Source organism: Ambystoma mexicanum, chromosome 6q (genome assembly GCF_040938575.1).
Source record: "Ambystoma mexicanum isolate Mex_15411 chromosome 6q, UKY_AmexF1_1, whole genome shotgun sequence".
In the NCBI taxonomy this organism is placed as follows: Eukaryota; Metazoa; Chordata; class Amphibia; order Caudata; family Ambystomatidae; genus Ambystoma; species Ambystoma mexicanum.
Window position 1 is genome coordinate 731990257 of NC_090937.1, and position 12584 is coordinate 732002840.

The following is a 12584-nucleotide window of genomic DNA, read 5'->3' on the forward strand; positions in this document are numbered from 1 at the left end:
TGCTGATTTTTAGCATGGACACTTACTCCATCTGTCTTTCATTGGCTAGTCGAACCAGTAGCAGTTACAGAATAATGAACAAGAGCAGCTTTATTGATCATATTCCATCAATCCAGAATTCGGAAGGTAGTTGACACTACACCTCCTTGTGTATATTGTGGCACAACAACTTTTTGGGTATGGTTGTCACCTCACAAATCTCTTGCCCACACAAACACACTACTCAGTCCATGAATTAAATTAAGCATGCAGGCAATAATGTGAAAGACATGATGCAGCTTAATCATAACAGATTTCCACAAACCAGTAGCCGTCAGCACAAAGCCCTCAATGGTTTAACAAAAATGCTACCACCGATGAGCTCTATTTCATCAATAATCAAGCAGCCTGTTTCTACGCCAATGTTTGCTACAATGCACTGGTGAAACAAATGCACTGCAACTCTACGATGGTATACGTTCAGTTTCATCAAACAGAAGCAGCCTGTTTCTACCCAAAGTTTCATACATTATAATGATCCAAGACGAAACTGCACACACATTGCAAGCCTGAAGTGCAATACAAGTTCATTCTGCATTCCATCTGCCACACATCCGAGTTCCTCCATTTCCCTTTGACTGAGACCATATCACTAATGTTCGTTGAGGGATCTTGCCTATAACCTTCTTTTAAATCAGAATCCAAGTATACGTTTTTATGTATAATTCTACCCTTTTAACCACACACCAGCCTTAGAAAAACAGATACAGCAAATACCCTTTTAAAGAGTTATATTGCATTGGCCAGTTATATGCATCATATCTGTTATGTTTGCACTCCTCAGTAAAAAGAAGCAGAACATCCAAATAACACCTCACAGGGAAGTCTAGTTATTCGCTTGCCCCACAGAATTTCAATACAATTTTGCTGCAAAGTTCTGATCAAATTTTAATATTTCTGCCAAGTCTGCAAATAAATTGTTTAAAAAACGTGTTGTAACAATGTTTGTGTCCTGTATTTAAATTCGTCATCTTTTCCATACCTCCATTTGAACAGCAGCAGAGATTTTTGGACCGTGGGTTGTGCCCAATTCCTAATCTAAAACCTGGGATTACATGTGCAGCCTACATTTGCAAAATAAAGAAGGCCCTGTAAACGCAGAAAATCAATGCTCTCGATTTTGTAAAAGTGTAAAGGTGGCCCATTTCAGGGGAGTCTGTTCATTCAATATTTGAGGTCCAGAAATCCTGACAATAAGGGTGTTTTTCATTACCAAGCTGTGGCCCACTAATCTTTGGGGGATCTGAAAAGATTGCTTGCTGACAATGAGATGTTTCCAATGGAATGAAAATGAGCGTCTTGAACACAAATTCAGAGGGAACCCTCTGCGACATAGTCAGAGTTTTTGGGCTCTCCTATCTATTCTAGTACAAGTGCTTTTGAAGCCTGCCAAACTGTGCCTGGCAGTTGTAATGATTTACCTAGCTCTACCTGTTCTCAGGGGATAGTAGACGTATTGTTCAAGGTTCTGTGAAAGAACTACAGTGGCACCAGCATAATGGTACCAACCACTTTAGAACGGGCATCATTTGTTTACAAATTGCTAAATAATTAAGCTTTGAGACATCATAAAAACTCAAAGAAGGTAGATTTCATCTGTGCATAATGAACGGGAGAAGAACAAGTTACTTTCTTACCTGGTAACGTTCTTTCGATGGGATGGTCCGACGACGTATTCCATATCTATGACATGTAATCACCACAGCTGTGCTGCTTCGGAAACTTTTTCGGCGTCTGCGTCCTGCGTCGATGACGTCGATGCGCCGTCGTCGAGGACCTCCTCCGACGTCCGACGTCATCCGATGTGATAAGTAGGACGCACGACGCCCATAGCCTCAGTTGTAGTTTTTTCCCCCAGAACGTGTGACATAAGTCAACTGCCAGTCAGACACAAAGCCTTGCGGAACGTAAGCTGCAATCGCAAAAGAAATTCTGCAGCGGGGAAGGCCGGGCGGGAGCGATATGGAATACGTCGTCGGACCATCCCATCGAAAGAACGTTACCAGGTAAGAAAGTAACTTGTTCTTCGAGGGGATTGGGTCCTCCGACGTATTCCATATCTATGACAGACTCCCAAAGCAGTACCAAAGCAAGGAGGAGGGAAAGAATTTAGAATCAAAATGTAGAATAGCCAATCAAATAGCAGAGCAAAGGACCGCCTTGCCAAAGGCCAGATCCTGTGCTCGGATGGAATCAAGGGAATAGTGACGTACAAATGTATGTACTGAAGCCCAGGTGGCTGCATCACAGATGTTGCGAATATGAACACCCCTCTGCAGGGCAGTAGACGCAGCCATACCCCTGGTAGAATGGGCCCGCAAGCCAGCCGGTGGGTCCTTACCCGCCAAACGGTAGCACTCCGAGATGGCCAAAATAATCCAGCGAGACAAAGTCTGTTTCGTCACAGCTTGCCCCAAACGCTTTCCAGCGTAACCAATAAAGAGTTGATCATCCACTCTGACCCGGGACATGCGTGAAACATAAAAGCTTAAAGCTCTCCTAGGATCAAGCCTATGGAGCCTCTCCTCTTCCTTACCAGGATGCGGAGGAGGATAGAATGCCGGAAGAACAACCTTCTGGGCCAAATGAAATTCCGTCACTACCTTCGGAAGGAAAGAAGGACGAACTCTAAGGACAACCCTGTCCTTGTGAAATACAGTGAAGGGAGGCATAACTGAAAGTGCCTGTAACTCACTCACTCTGCGAGCGGAAGTAACCGCAACTAAAAACACAGTTTTCAGAGTTAACAGCCTCAAAGGGCAAGAATGTAAAGGCTCAAACGGAGCACCCATAAGAAACTTAAGAACCAGGTTTAAATCCCAACCGGGCACCAGGAAAGGTGACGGAGGGAACACATTAGTGAGCCCTTTCAGGAACTGTGAAATCAAAGGGATTTTAAAGTAAGAACACTCTTCAGACGAGCGCTTAAAGATGGACAGCGCCGCCAGGTAACCCTTAACGGTACCCACTTGCAAGCCCCTGTGGGCCAAAGAAAGTAAAAAGGACAGAACCATGGGGATGTCACATGCAAAAGGATCCACATTCTGAACTCTGCACCAGTCGCAGAACCTACGCCAACGGCAACGGTACAGAGACTTTGTTGCCGGCCTTCGGGCCGAAAGCAACACCTCCATCACGTCCTCAGGGAGGTCCCAATCCTTATACCTCAACCTTTCAGAAGCCAAGCGTGAAGGTTGAGGGATCTGACCTCTGGATGGAGAACCTGACCCCCCTCCCGTGAGAGCAGATCGTCTCGGTAGGGAAGACGACGTGGAGGGCAGATGGATAAGTCGAGAAGGTCCGGGTACCACGTCCTCCGAGCCCACGCCGGGGCAATGAGGATCATCCGGGAACCGAACTTCCGTAACCTCCGCAGCACTTGCGGGATGACGGGGACTGGAGGAAACACGTACAGCAGCGGGAATGACCACTCCACCACGAACGCGTCTCCTAAGGCTCCTTCTGGAGGAAATTCCCGCGAGCAAAACCTTTCGCCCTTCCGGTTGACACTGGAGGCGAAGAGATCCACTTGAGGGGTCCCCCAAAGGGCGAAGATCTCCAGGAGAATCTCCTGAGCCAACTCCCACTCGTGAGAGATCGCGCTCTGCCTGCTCAGAGCGTCCGCCGTCACGTTTTCGGCTCCGGCCAGATGAACTGCCGAGATCGAAACTTCCTGCTGGATGGCCCAGAACTCGAGCTGCATCGCCTCTCTGCACAGAGGAAGTGACCCTGCCCCCCCCTTTTTGTTGAGGTAGTGCATGGCCACCGTGTTGTCCGTCAGGATCAGGACATTCTTCTCTCGCACAGACGGCAGAAAAGCCTTCAGGGCTAGCCTGACGGCCCTCAGCTCCAACAGATTGATATGGAGTCTGGACTCCGACGGAGACCAACGACCGCTGACTGTCAGCCCGTTGGCATGAGCTCCCCATCCCGTGAGGGATGCATCCGTCACGATCGTCACCTCCGGCCAGGGAAGCCAAAATGGAGCCCCCTTCATCAAGTTGCCTTCGACGGCCCACCACAGAAGGTCCCGGGCGACCGAGGACGGCACCTGAATCGAGTCCGACATCCTGCCGGAGGACTGCGACCATTGCGTCTTGAGTGCCCACTGCAAAGATCTCATCCGCAGGCGAGCCTCTGGCACCAGAAGAATGCAGGATGCCATGAGGCCGAGCAACCTCAAGAACTCGAACGCTGGGAGCGTCTGGGCATGCTGAAACTTGTGCACCATCTGCTGAATGTGAAGAGCCCTCACCTGGGGAGGAAAACACTGCCCCAGGGAAGTGTCGAGCACTGCTCCGATGTACTGGAGCCGCTGTGTTGGCGTCAAATGGGACTTCTTTAAATTGAGGGAGAAGCCCAGCCTGTGAAGGGAGCGACAGGTGATCGATAGATGATCCAGGACTTGCTCGGGAGAGCTCCCCCTGATCAACCAATCGTCCAGGTAGGGGTAGACGTGAATCCCCCCTTGCCTGAGATGCGCTGCCACCACCACCATGAGCTTGGTGAAAACCCTCGGGGCGGAGGTCAATCCGAACGGCAGGACCCGAAACTGAAAGTGCGAGTCGCCAACCGCGAACCTCAGGTACTTCTTGTGCTTGGGATGGATCGGCACATGGAAGTACGCATCCTTGAGGTCGAGTGACACCAACCAGTCCTGAAGCTGAAGGGCCTGGAGGACTTGAGAGAGAGTAACCATCTTGAACTTGTCCTTCCTGAGGAGTTTGTTCAAACCGCGCAAGTCCATGATGGGTCTCAATCCCCCGTCTTTCTTCGAAACCAAAAAATAAGGGGAATACCATCCCTTGTTCCTCTCCGCTACAGGCACCAGTTCTATGGCGCCTTTCTCCAGCAGGGCTTGAATTTCCTGCGCAAGGAGCGAATCCGGACGCTGCAAAGAGAGGTTCCCCGGTGGATTGTCGCGAGGCCTGTGCCGAAAAGGAAGACAGTAGCCGTGGGTTATGATCTCCAGAACCCACACATCTGAAGTAATGGCTTGCCACTCTACAAGATGCTGCGCCAGCCTTCCCCCAACCGGCGAACCATGGGACATGGCCTCACGACTGAGTGGGAGTGGCTGCGGCGTTACCTGAGGGCAAAGAGGCAACTGCCCGAGCGGCCTTGGCACCACGGGTACCCTGTCGTCCACCTCTGGTACCCCTGCGTTGGCCTCTTTGACTGCCAGCTCCTCTCGCTTTACTGAAGGATGAGTAATAGCGAAAGGAACCACCCCTCCACTGCTGTCCCCTAGGACGAAAAGGCGGAGGTTGGCGAACTGCAGCGCCCAACGACTTCGCTGCAGCTTTTGAGGTCTGCAACCTCTCAAGGCTCTCGTCAGCCTTGCTGCCAAAAAGGTGTTCACCATCAAAGGGCATGTTGAGGAGCCGGGACTGCACATCAGGAGCAAACCCCGACTTCCGCAACCACGCAAACCTGCGTATCACGGTGCTCGCCGCCATGAACCTACTGACGCATTCAGCCAAGTCCAGACCCGACTGAACGGACTCACACATGGCATCCTTACCATCCTGGACCATAGCAAGGAAACCATCCCGTTCATCCCCTTCGGGAATATGTTCAGCCGCTAACGCAACACAGTTCCACAGAGTGTGCGTGAAACGTGACAAGGCACAAATGGAGTTGGCCGCCTGAAGCGCCATACCACCAGAAGAAAACACTTTCTTCGCCCAGCCATCAAAATGTTTGTCGTCCCTATCAGGAGGGATGGTAGGGTACGACGCCTGCTTTGCCGGGGCCGTGGCCGCCTGCACCACCAAACTTTCCGGAGTGGGGTGCCTGGTCAAGTAGCAGGGGTCGCTACTGGCTGGACGGTATTTACGCGACAAGGATCTGCCCACCGCCGGGAGACTCTCCGGAGCAGTCCAAGCCGCCGCCACCCTTCTCTGTAAAGCCATATGGAACGGCAGTACCGGGTCAGTTGGGGGACCAACATCAAGGATGTCCGTCAGATCATCCTGCACAAACTCCCCTGGGGGAGCAGACCATCCCAGATACTCAGACACCCTAGCCATAAGGCGCCGGTACGAGGAATCGGCATGGGAGCCAGGCTCAGGCCTACAAAATTCCACCTCCGGAGAGGTGTCCAGTCCACTGGCATCATGCAGTGACTGCCTCAAATCGTCAAACTGACTATGGCCCGAGACAATTTCATCTGGCACCTGACTAGGAACCAGGCCATCAGAATCCTCATCCGCCTCCGAAATATATTCCAGGTGGCGAAAAGGCACCCGAGAGTGCTTGCTCTTAACCAGAGCCTTCCTAGGGGGTACACCCGTGACACGGGGCACCTCCGACACGAAAGGCGTCGATGGCGTCGAGCGAATCGGCGCCGACGCCGAGAAAACCGGCAACGGCGCCGAGAGGATCGGCGTCGACGTCGAGGAAATCGGCGTCGACGTCAGATGCAGTATCGGCGGCGTCGACACAGCCCTCGAAGCCGGAGCCCCGAGCGTGTCCCTCGACGACCTGATCGTCGACGGCTTCGACGACGTCCTCGAAGCCGGAGCCTCGAGAAAGCCTGTCGACGCCCTTGACGCCTCAGACGTCGATGTCTTCCTCGAAGACTTCACAGGAGCACACGGTCTCGAACGCGTCGAGGACCGGGACCTGGAACGGCGAGAACGAGCCTCCTTGTCCGAACGGGACCGCTCCCGTGACTCGTGCCGACCACTCTTGCGAGCGGCGTCTCTCGACCTCACACGGCCGACCCCACTCGGGGGCGCGGACGGCTGAGTACCCTGCGACTCAAGAATCGCCAACATTTTCTTCCCGAAGGAAGCCCATTCCTCCGGCGTCGCACGGCTGGTGGGGTAACCGACGTGCCGTGCAGAATCCTCGGAAGAGGACCTGGAAGGCGACCGGTGACGGCGCTTCCGAGAATGCCTCGAAGAGGCTGAGGAGTGGCGAGACCCACTCCTAGAAGAAGACCGACGAGACTTCCGACGATGACGCGGAGAGTCACCCCTCGAATCATCCGTCGAAAGCCCCGCCGACTTCGACTTCCGGGGCTTGGACACCCGACCTACCGACAACTTCTTCTTACGTTCGCGTAAGGCTTTGGACGTGAGCGACTGGCAGTCGATACAGTCATCCGTGTCGTGGGCCTCCCCGAGGCACCAGAGGCAGGCGTCGTGCGAGTCAGTCACCGACATCTTGGACCCACACTCCCCGCACTTCTTAAAGCCCGGACGCGGGGTTGAAGACGAAGTGGAAGACATCGCCGAAGGAAATTCACAAACGAACAGGTTCGAAGAACCAGAAAGAACAGAACTCCAAAGAGTCGAGGCTTAGAACCGAGAAACACGAAGCAACACGTTCGCGGAAAAAACGGAACTGAGGCTATGGGCGTCGTGCGTCCTACTTATCACATCGGATGACGTCGGACGTCGGAGGAGGTCCTCGACGACGGCGCATCGACGTCATCGACGCAGGACGCAGACGCCGAAAAAGTTTCCGAAGCAGCACAGCTGTGGTGATTACATGTCATAGATATGGAATACGTCGGAGGACCCAATCCCCTCGAAGCTAACATATTGAATCATTCTTCAATCCTTACTGGCCGCAGACAGCACCTACGTTGAGTCTTTGGCTTTTGCCCGCAGTCCACTTGAAAATGTGAGAACTTTTCTATGAACAAGCAGCAAAGGAACAGATTAAGAGAAACCCACACTTTTATATGGAGACAGCATATGCTGATCTGGGTTTTGGCAGCCCTTTCTTCCACCGAAGCCTTTTTACACTCAGACTGCTCTACAGCGAGCACCTGTGAAACTGTTCCGAGACTCCCACTTAAGAGAACTGGCCTAAGGAATGCTTTACATTTCAAAAAGAAACTAATCAGGTGGTCCTTGCTCTGCAGTATCATAACCGAACTGGGACTTGAACCTGTCCCACCAATAAGACCCAAAGGTGACTCTTGTAAGGCCATACATTAAATTCCTGTTAGATGGCTGGCTTTACTATTATCTCGGCTGCTACTATTTTCACCTCAACCATTTACTGGTATATAGTTAAGGCAATGTTTACATCAAACTTTGTCATGCATGTTAGAGAATCTTGTAAAAGTCAGACAACTACCACTAAAGATTGTTCCGGACACAGATGAACAGCAACACAGCTCCAACGTGGCGTATTTATAGTTTGTGCTTTCTGAACAAGAGGTGGTTCTCCGTCGCCATGAACTGTAATGATGGAGAATTTTGCACCTAAGCTGCCAAGACTGAAAGGAGCATCCTTACACATCTTTGGTTTTATAACTGGGAAACTGAAACCAAGCTGGCTGAGGATGAGCACAATGAGTGTTTTGAATGTAGTCATGAAATTGCTCTACAACAAATTGTGGTCCTTGACCACGGATGGCTCTTGTTAAGGATTTCAATCAGGCAACACACATCTTGGTCTTGGCCTAGTATGCAGCGCACAACTGAAATGCTCATCTTTTTATATTGATTCAATGTTGAGATGGTACACCACTCATATCACACCCCCTTTTCAAATACCCCGGGTCACAATGGACCATGAACCATGCTGGTTGGTAAAATAAAATATGTATTTATTTATTTTAAAATTCAAAAGAAATCATACACTTTTAATATGGGGCAGCAATCACCAATTAGGTGATAATTACAATGAGAATGTGAGCAATGCACTGGGTTTAACCTGCTAGTGGAGCATATACACAGCACAGCGGAATAGGAGCACTTTTTTGATTTAGGACAGATAGCACCCAAGTCATGATTTCCCCTTACAATGTTCCCATAACCCACAAATAATCAATTCTGAGTCGATAAACAGAAGCAGCAGGTAATCAGGAATGAGAAATATGAAACAAGAAATAAACGTGTGTTCCTGTGCGAGCAAAAAGTGAAGTTGCTTGTTGGTTTCTCTCAGAGTTGATTTGACAGGGCCTGTCATTCAGGAATTATGCCTGGTTTTGCTGAGGCACAATGAAATATCCTGGGCATGGCAGGGCCTTTTTAATTACAGTAGTTTAAGACAGAACAGATGGAATTAGCGTCAAAGCAGCATTTTTAAAGGGTGAAAAAGTTTCATTTTGAAGGGGAATTTGGGTTTTCAGCAAAGCAGTGCTGCCTTTTCACTTTATTCCATTTATATGTTTAAGAACACACTGGCACGCTCCTTCAGTGTGTCCACTTGTTTCATCCTGCCTGAAGTGTGCTTGGCAGGACGGTGGAGCCATCCTTTTGTTGCTGCAAAAATACAGTTTTGATGTCCTGTTGCGCACAGGAGCCAGCGCAGACATTTGCTGTTTTTTGCAAACAGGCAGCTTGGTGATGTGCTGAAATACTGTTGAGTGGGTCCATATATCCCACACTCTGTGCACCATGCAACTGGAGTTGAAGCAGACACATGCTTTCATTAGCAAAGCAGTCTCAACAGGGCTGTTAATATATGTTCACGTTTCCCCCAGATGCAACAGGGGTTGGACTGCAGCGTTCTAAACCCTATGTAAACAGTGTACACCCAGGATTAAACTGTTAATGTAGTTCAAATGGGACAATGATCACTCGGGTTCTCCTGAGAAAAAACATGTAAGGAAAGATATTCTAGAGCATCCCAGTTAAGAAGAAAGCCTTTCTTAACTACTGCATAGATCTGGGGAGCCACTCCCAGCTTGTCCTCATACAGAACCCCCACGTTCTTTACCAGGTTAGATGATTTGCAGCAATTGCCCAATTGTTGCAGCGAGGTGCAGGAAGGCTAGAGCCCAAAACAAAATAATGTACGTGTTAGTGAATTTTATATTCAACCAGTTTCAACTCATCCAGTTATTCCAGAATACAAATGGCAAAGTCGCATGCCAGTCAGTCAATATACCTTTATTCGATATATAATCATTTCAGTAACAACATATCAGCATAGACAAACATAATATCATATCAAAACATTAAAAGATAGCACAGCTATAGCATATACAGCTAAAATCCAATATGCAGTATAATTCATGATAAAATTACTATAAGGTTATAGACGGAATTAGTTAAATTACATACCTTAAAAAGAAACTAGAATTCCTAAATCGTCAATTAAGTGCTCAGCATTTCCTCATAATACTATAGAGCAGTGGTGAGGAAGATTCTGATACACAAGTCCACAAAGTGTTTCCTCATAAGCCATGCTCTGTGGATGAACCTAGCTTCTAAAGAACTCGAGGTAGGTCATCTGTTTTCTTACATTGCACCAGAGCATTTATTGTACTACGAGAATTCATTTGAACAAATATAGGCCTTAGATACAATCCCCTCAGTTTGTCATGTAGTGATCACAGTAACACAAAGTGTATAGCTGTTTCTCTTACAAAAGTACAGAATGGACATTTTTCAGATTTAGAGGGGTCCCAAGTATTTAAAAGGCTTGCCAGTGGGAGTATGTCGAACCTAAATTTAACATAAAGAGAAAGGCAATTCTTTATTCAATCTGATTGTAACAGCAGGTTTTGCTGTTTATCCCAGCGGAAGATCATGCGACAGTGCTGGGTGCCCTAACAAATGCCCATCTGGACTACTGCAATAGTCTGTTCATGGGCATCCCAGCTAAGCAACTGTAAAGGCTCCAAAAATCTAAGAATGTGTCCATAAGAATGGTCTGCTGTTTAGGCAAAACAGCCCATGTATCCTCTTCTCGTCGAGCATTGCATTGGTTGGCAGTAGAGAACCGTATTAAATGTAAGGTGGCGTGCCTTATCTTTAAATGCTTAAATGGATTGGCACCTGCCTATCTAAGAGACAAGATTTGTCAGTAATAACCTTCAAGATACCTACGGCCAAGAGATCTTCTGCTCTTGACTGTTCCGCCATCAGTATGTGTGTCAAGGAGAGTCAGAAGATTTGCAGTCTTTGGGCTAAAGTTGTGGAACAGTATCCCCAGAGAGATTAGGGTTCTTGATATGCTCCATCAGTTTCATAGAGCACTCAAGATGTTCCTGTTTAAGTAGGGTTATGGGAAGTCCCTCTGGTTATGAAAATTGCTTTTGGCGTTCACACTGCTATGTTGATTCAATCACACTTTTATATCAGCTGCGCTGCTATATGATGAAGTTTATCATGAGCACGTTATAAATATCCAAATCAAATCAAATGAGCAGAATTGGGCATTAGATGGTCTTAATACGATTTATAGCCACAATTGTTCCTTATCTCCAAGTAGCACATAGGAGATTGGGAATAAGCAATGTTACAAAGTATTTGTTCCTCCTCCCTAGCTTTGAAAGCAGATTTAACCAATGTTTTCCTGTCTTTCCCAGTCAGTAGAGGTTGGGACTAGAACTCTGTGTGCCCAACGTAAGCTGTTCTTTTTTTTAATACAATTACACCAAGGAAGTGAGGAACACCATTTTGCCCCAAGATGATATGAAGGGAAGATATATATTTTGCAAAGCATGGAGATGGAGTGCCGCATTCGTGAACCCAATACAAAAGTGGCTTTATTATGATCAGACGATCAATGCCGTAAAGATTTAGTTCAAGCTGTAACAACTGGGTGGGCGTACTCTTTGACAAGTGGAGGGTTCGTTTTAGAAATCTGTTTTCCATTAGAGAGAAGGAAGTACGTGGTCTGTATCCCCACAATTCTACCCCATAAATAGCTGCAGGCCTGGCTTGTAGTTTGTAAACTCTAAGGGCAGGGCTAAATGCGCCTTACCCGTGTGCTCTTAAAGGAGTTGGTTGGTGTAGCATACCTTTTAAGCACAAGGTTAGCTTTTTCTAGATGAGCACTCCAGCTGGCGTTAACACTCATTCTGAGCCCCATGTAATCTTAATAGGCTAATTGCCCTATCCTTAAATTAAGGGCTTCTTTAATTAAGGGCTGTATTATTATTTCTTTGGTGCAACGTTGTATGCCACATCAGAGGTGTTAGGCTTGAGTTTATGATCAAATGAGTGTCATTTACAAATGTGTATAATCCTATAATATATATAATCCTATTCTGACGCAGAGACTGGCCTATAAGGCAATTGGGCAACGCCCTAAATGCAGGCTAAACATGCTAACGATGGCAAGTGAGTCTGTTTCTTTTTTGGCCAAGTTTGACCAGTTTGATAAATTACTTAGCTGTGCAGCTAGTAGTTTTGACTAGTGTTACTGAAAAAGCAGTCCATAAAATGCACAATTTGCAACACATTTGACGCCCCAAAAATCCTCTGAGTACTATTTAAACAGTCTGTCACAAAAGGAACAAATTGCCCGAGCATACCATGTTCTTCAGGCACCTAATAACTTGACCAACAGATTCAAATAAACATTGGACGTGCAAATCGTTTGCGGTTTACCAACAAAAAAGGACTTAATCTAATCTAAGCACAGTCCTGAACACTTATTTTATAAATGCCAAAGCACTGCAGTGTGGCTGATGGTGTTCAAGGCTGCCAAAATGTCAAGAAAAACTAGCGTTCCTACATCGCCAGCATCCGTATCACATATCAAGTCATCTAAAACCGAGGTAACCACAGTCACATGCATTGCACAGAATTGTACCTGCCTTGCACTCTAATGCTGCCAGGACC

General features: G+C 47.9%; 1 protein-coding gene across 2 annotated transcripts in view; it reads right to left on the minus strand.

Moving 5' to 3' along the window:
* The window catches only part of NR3C2 (nuclear receptor subfamily 3 group C member 2), a 2234141-nt gene that overhangs the window by 220822 nt on the left and 2000735 nt on the right, over nt 1-12584 (minus strand). The gene's annotated exons all lie outside the window — the stretch shown is intronic.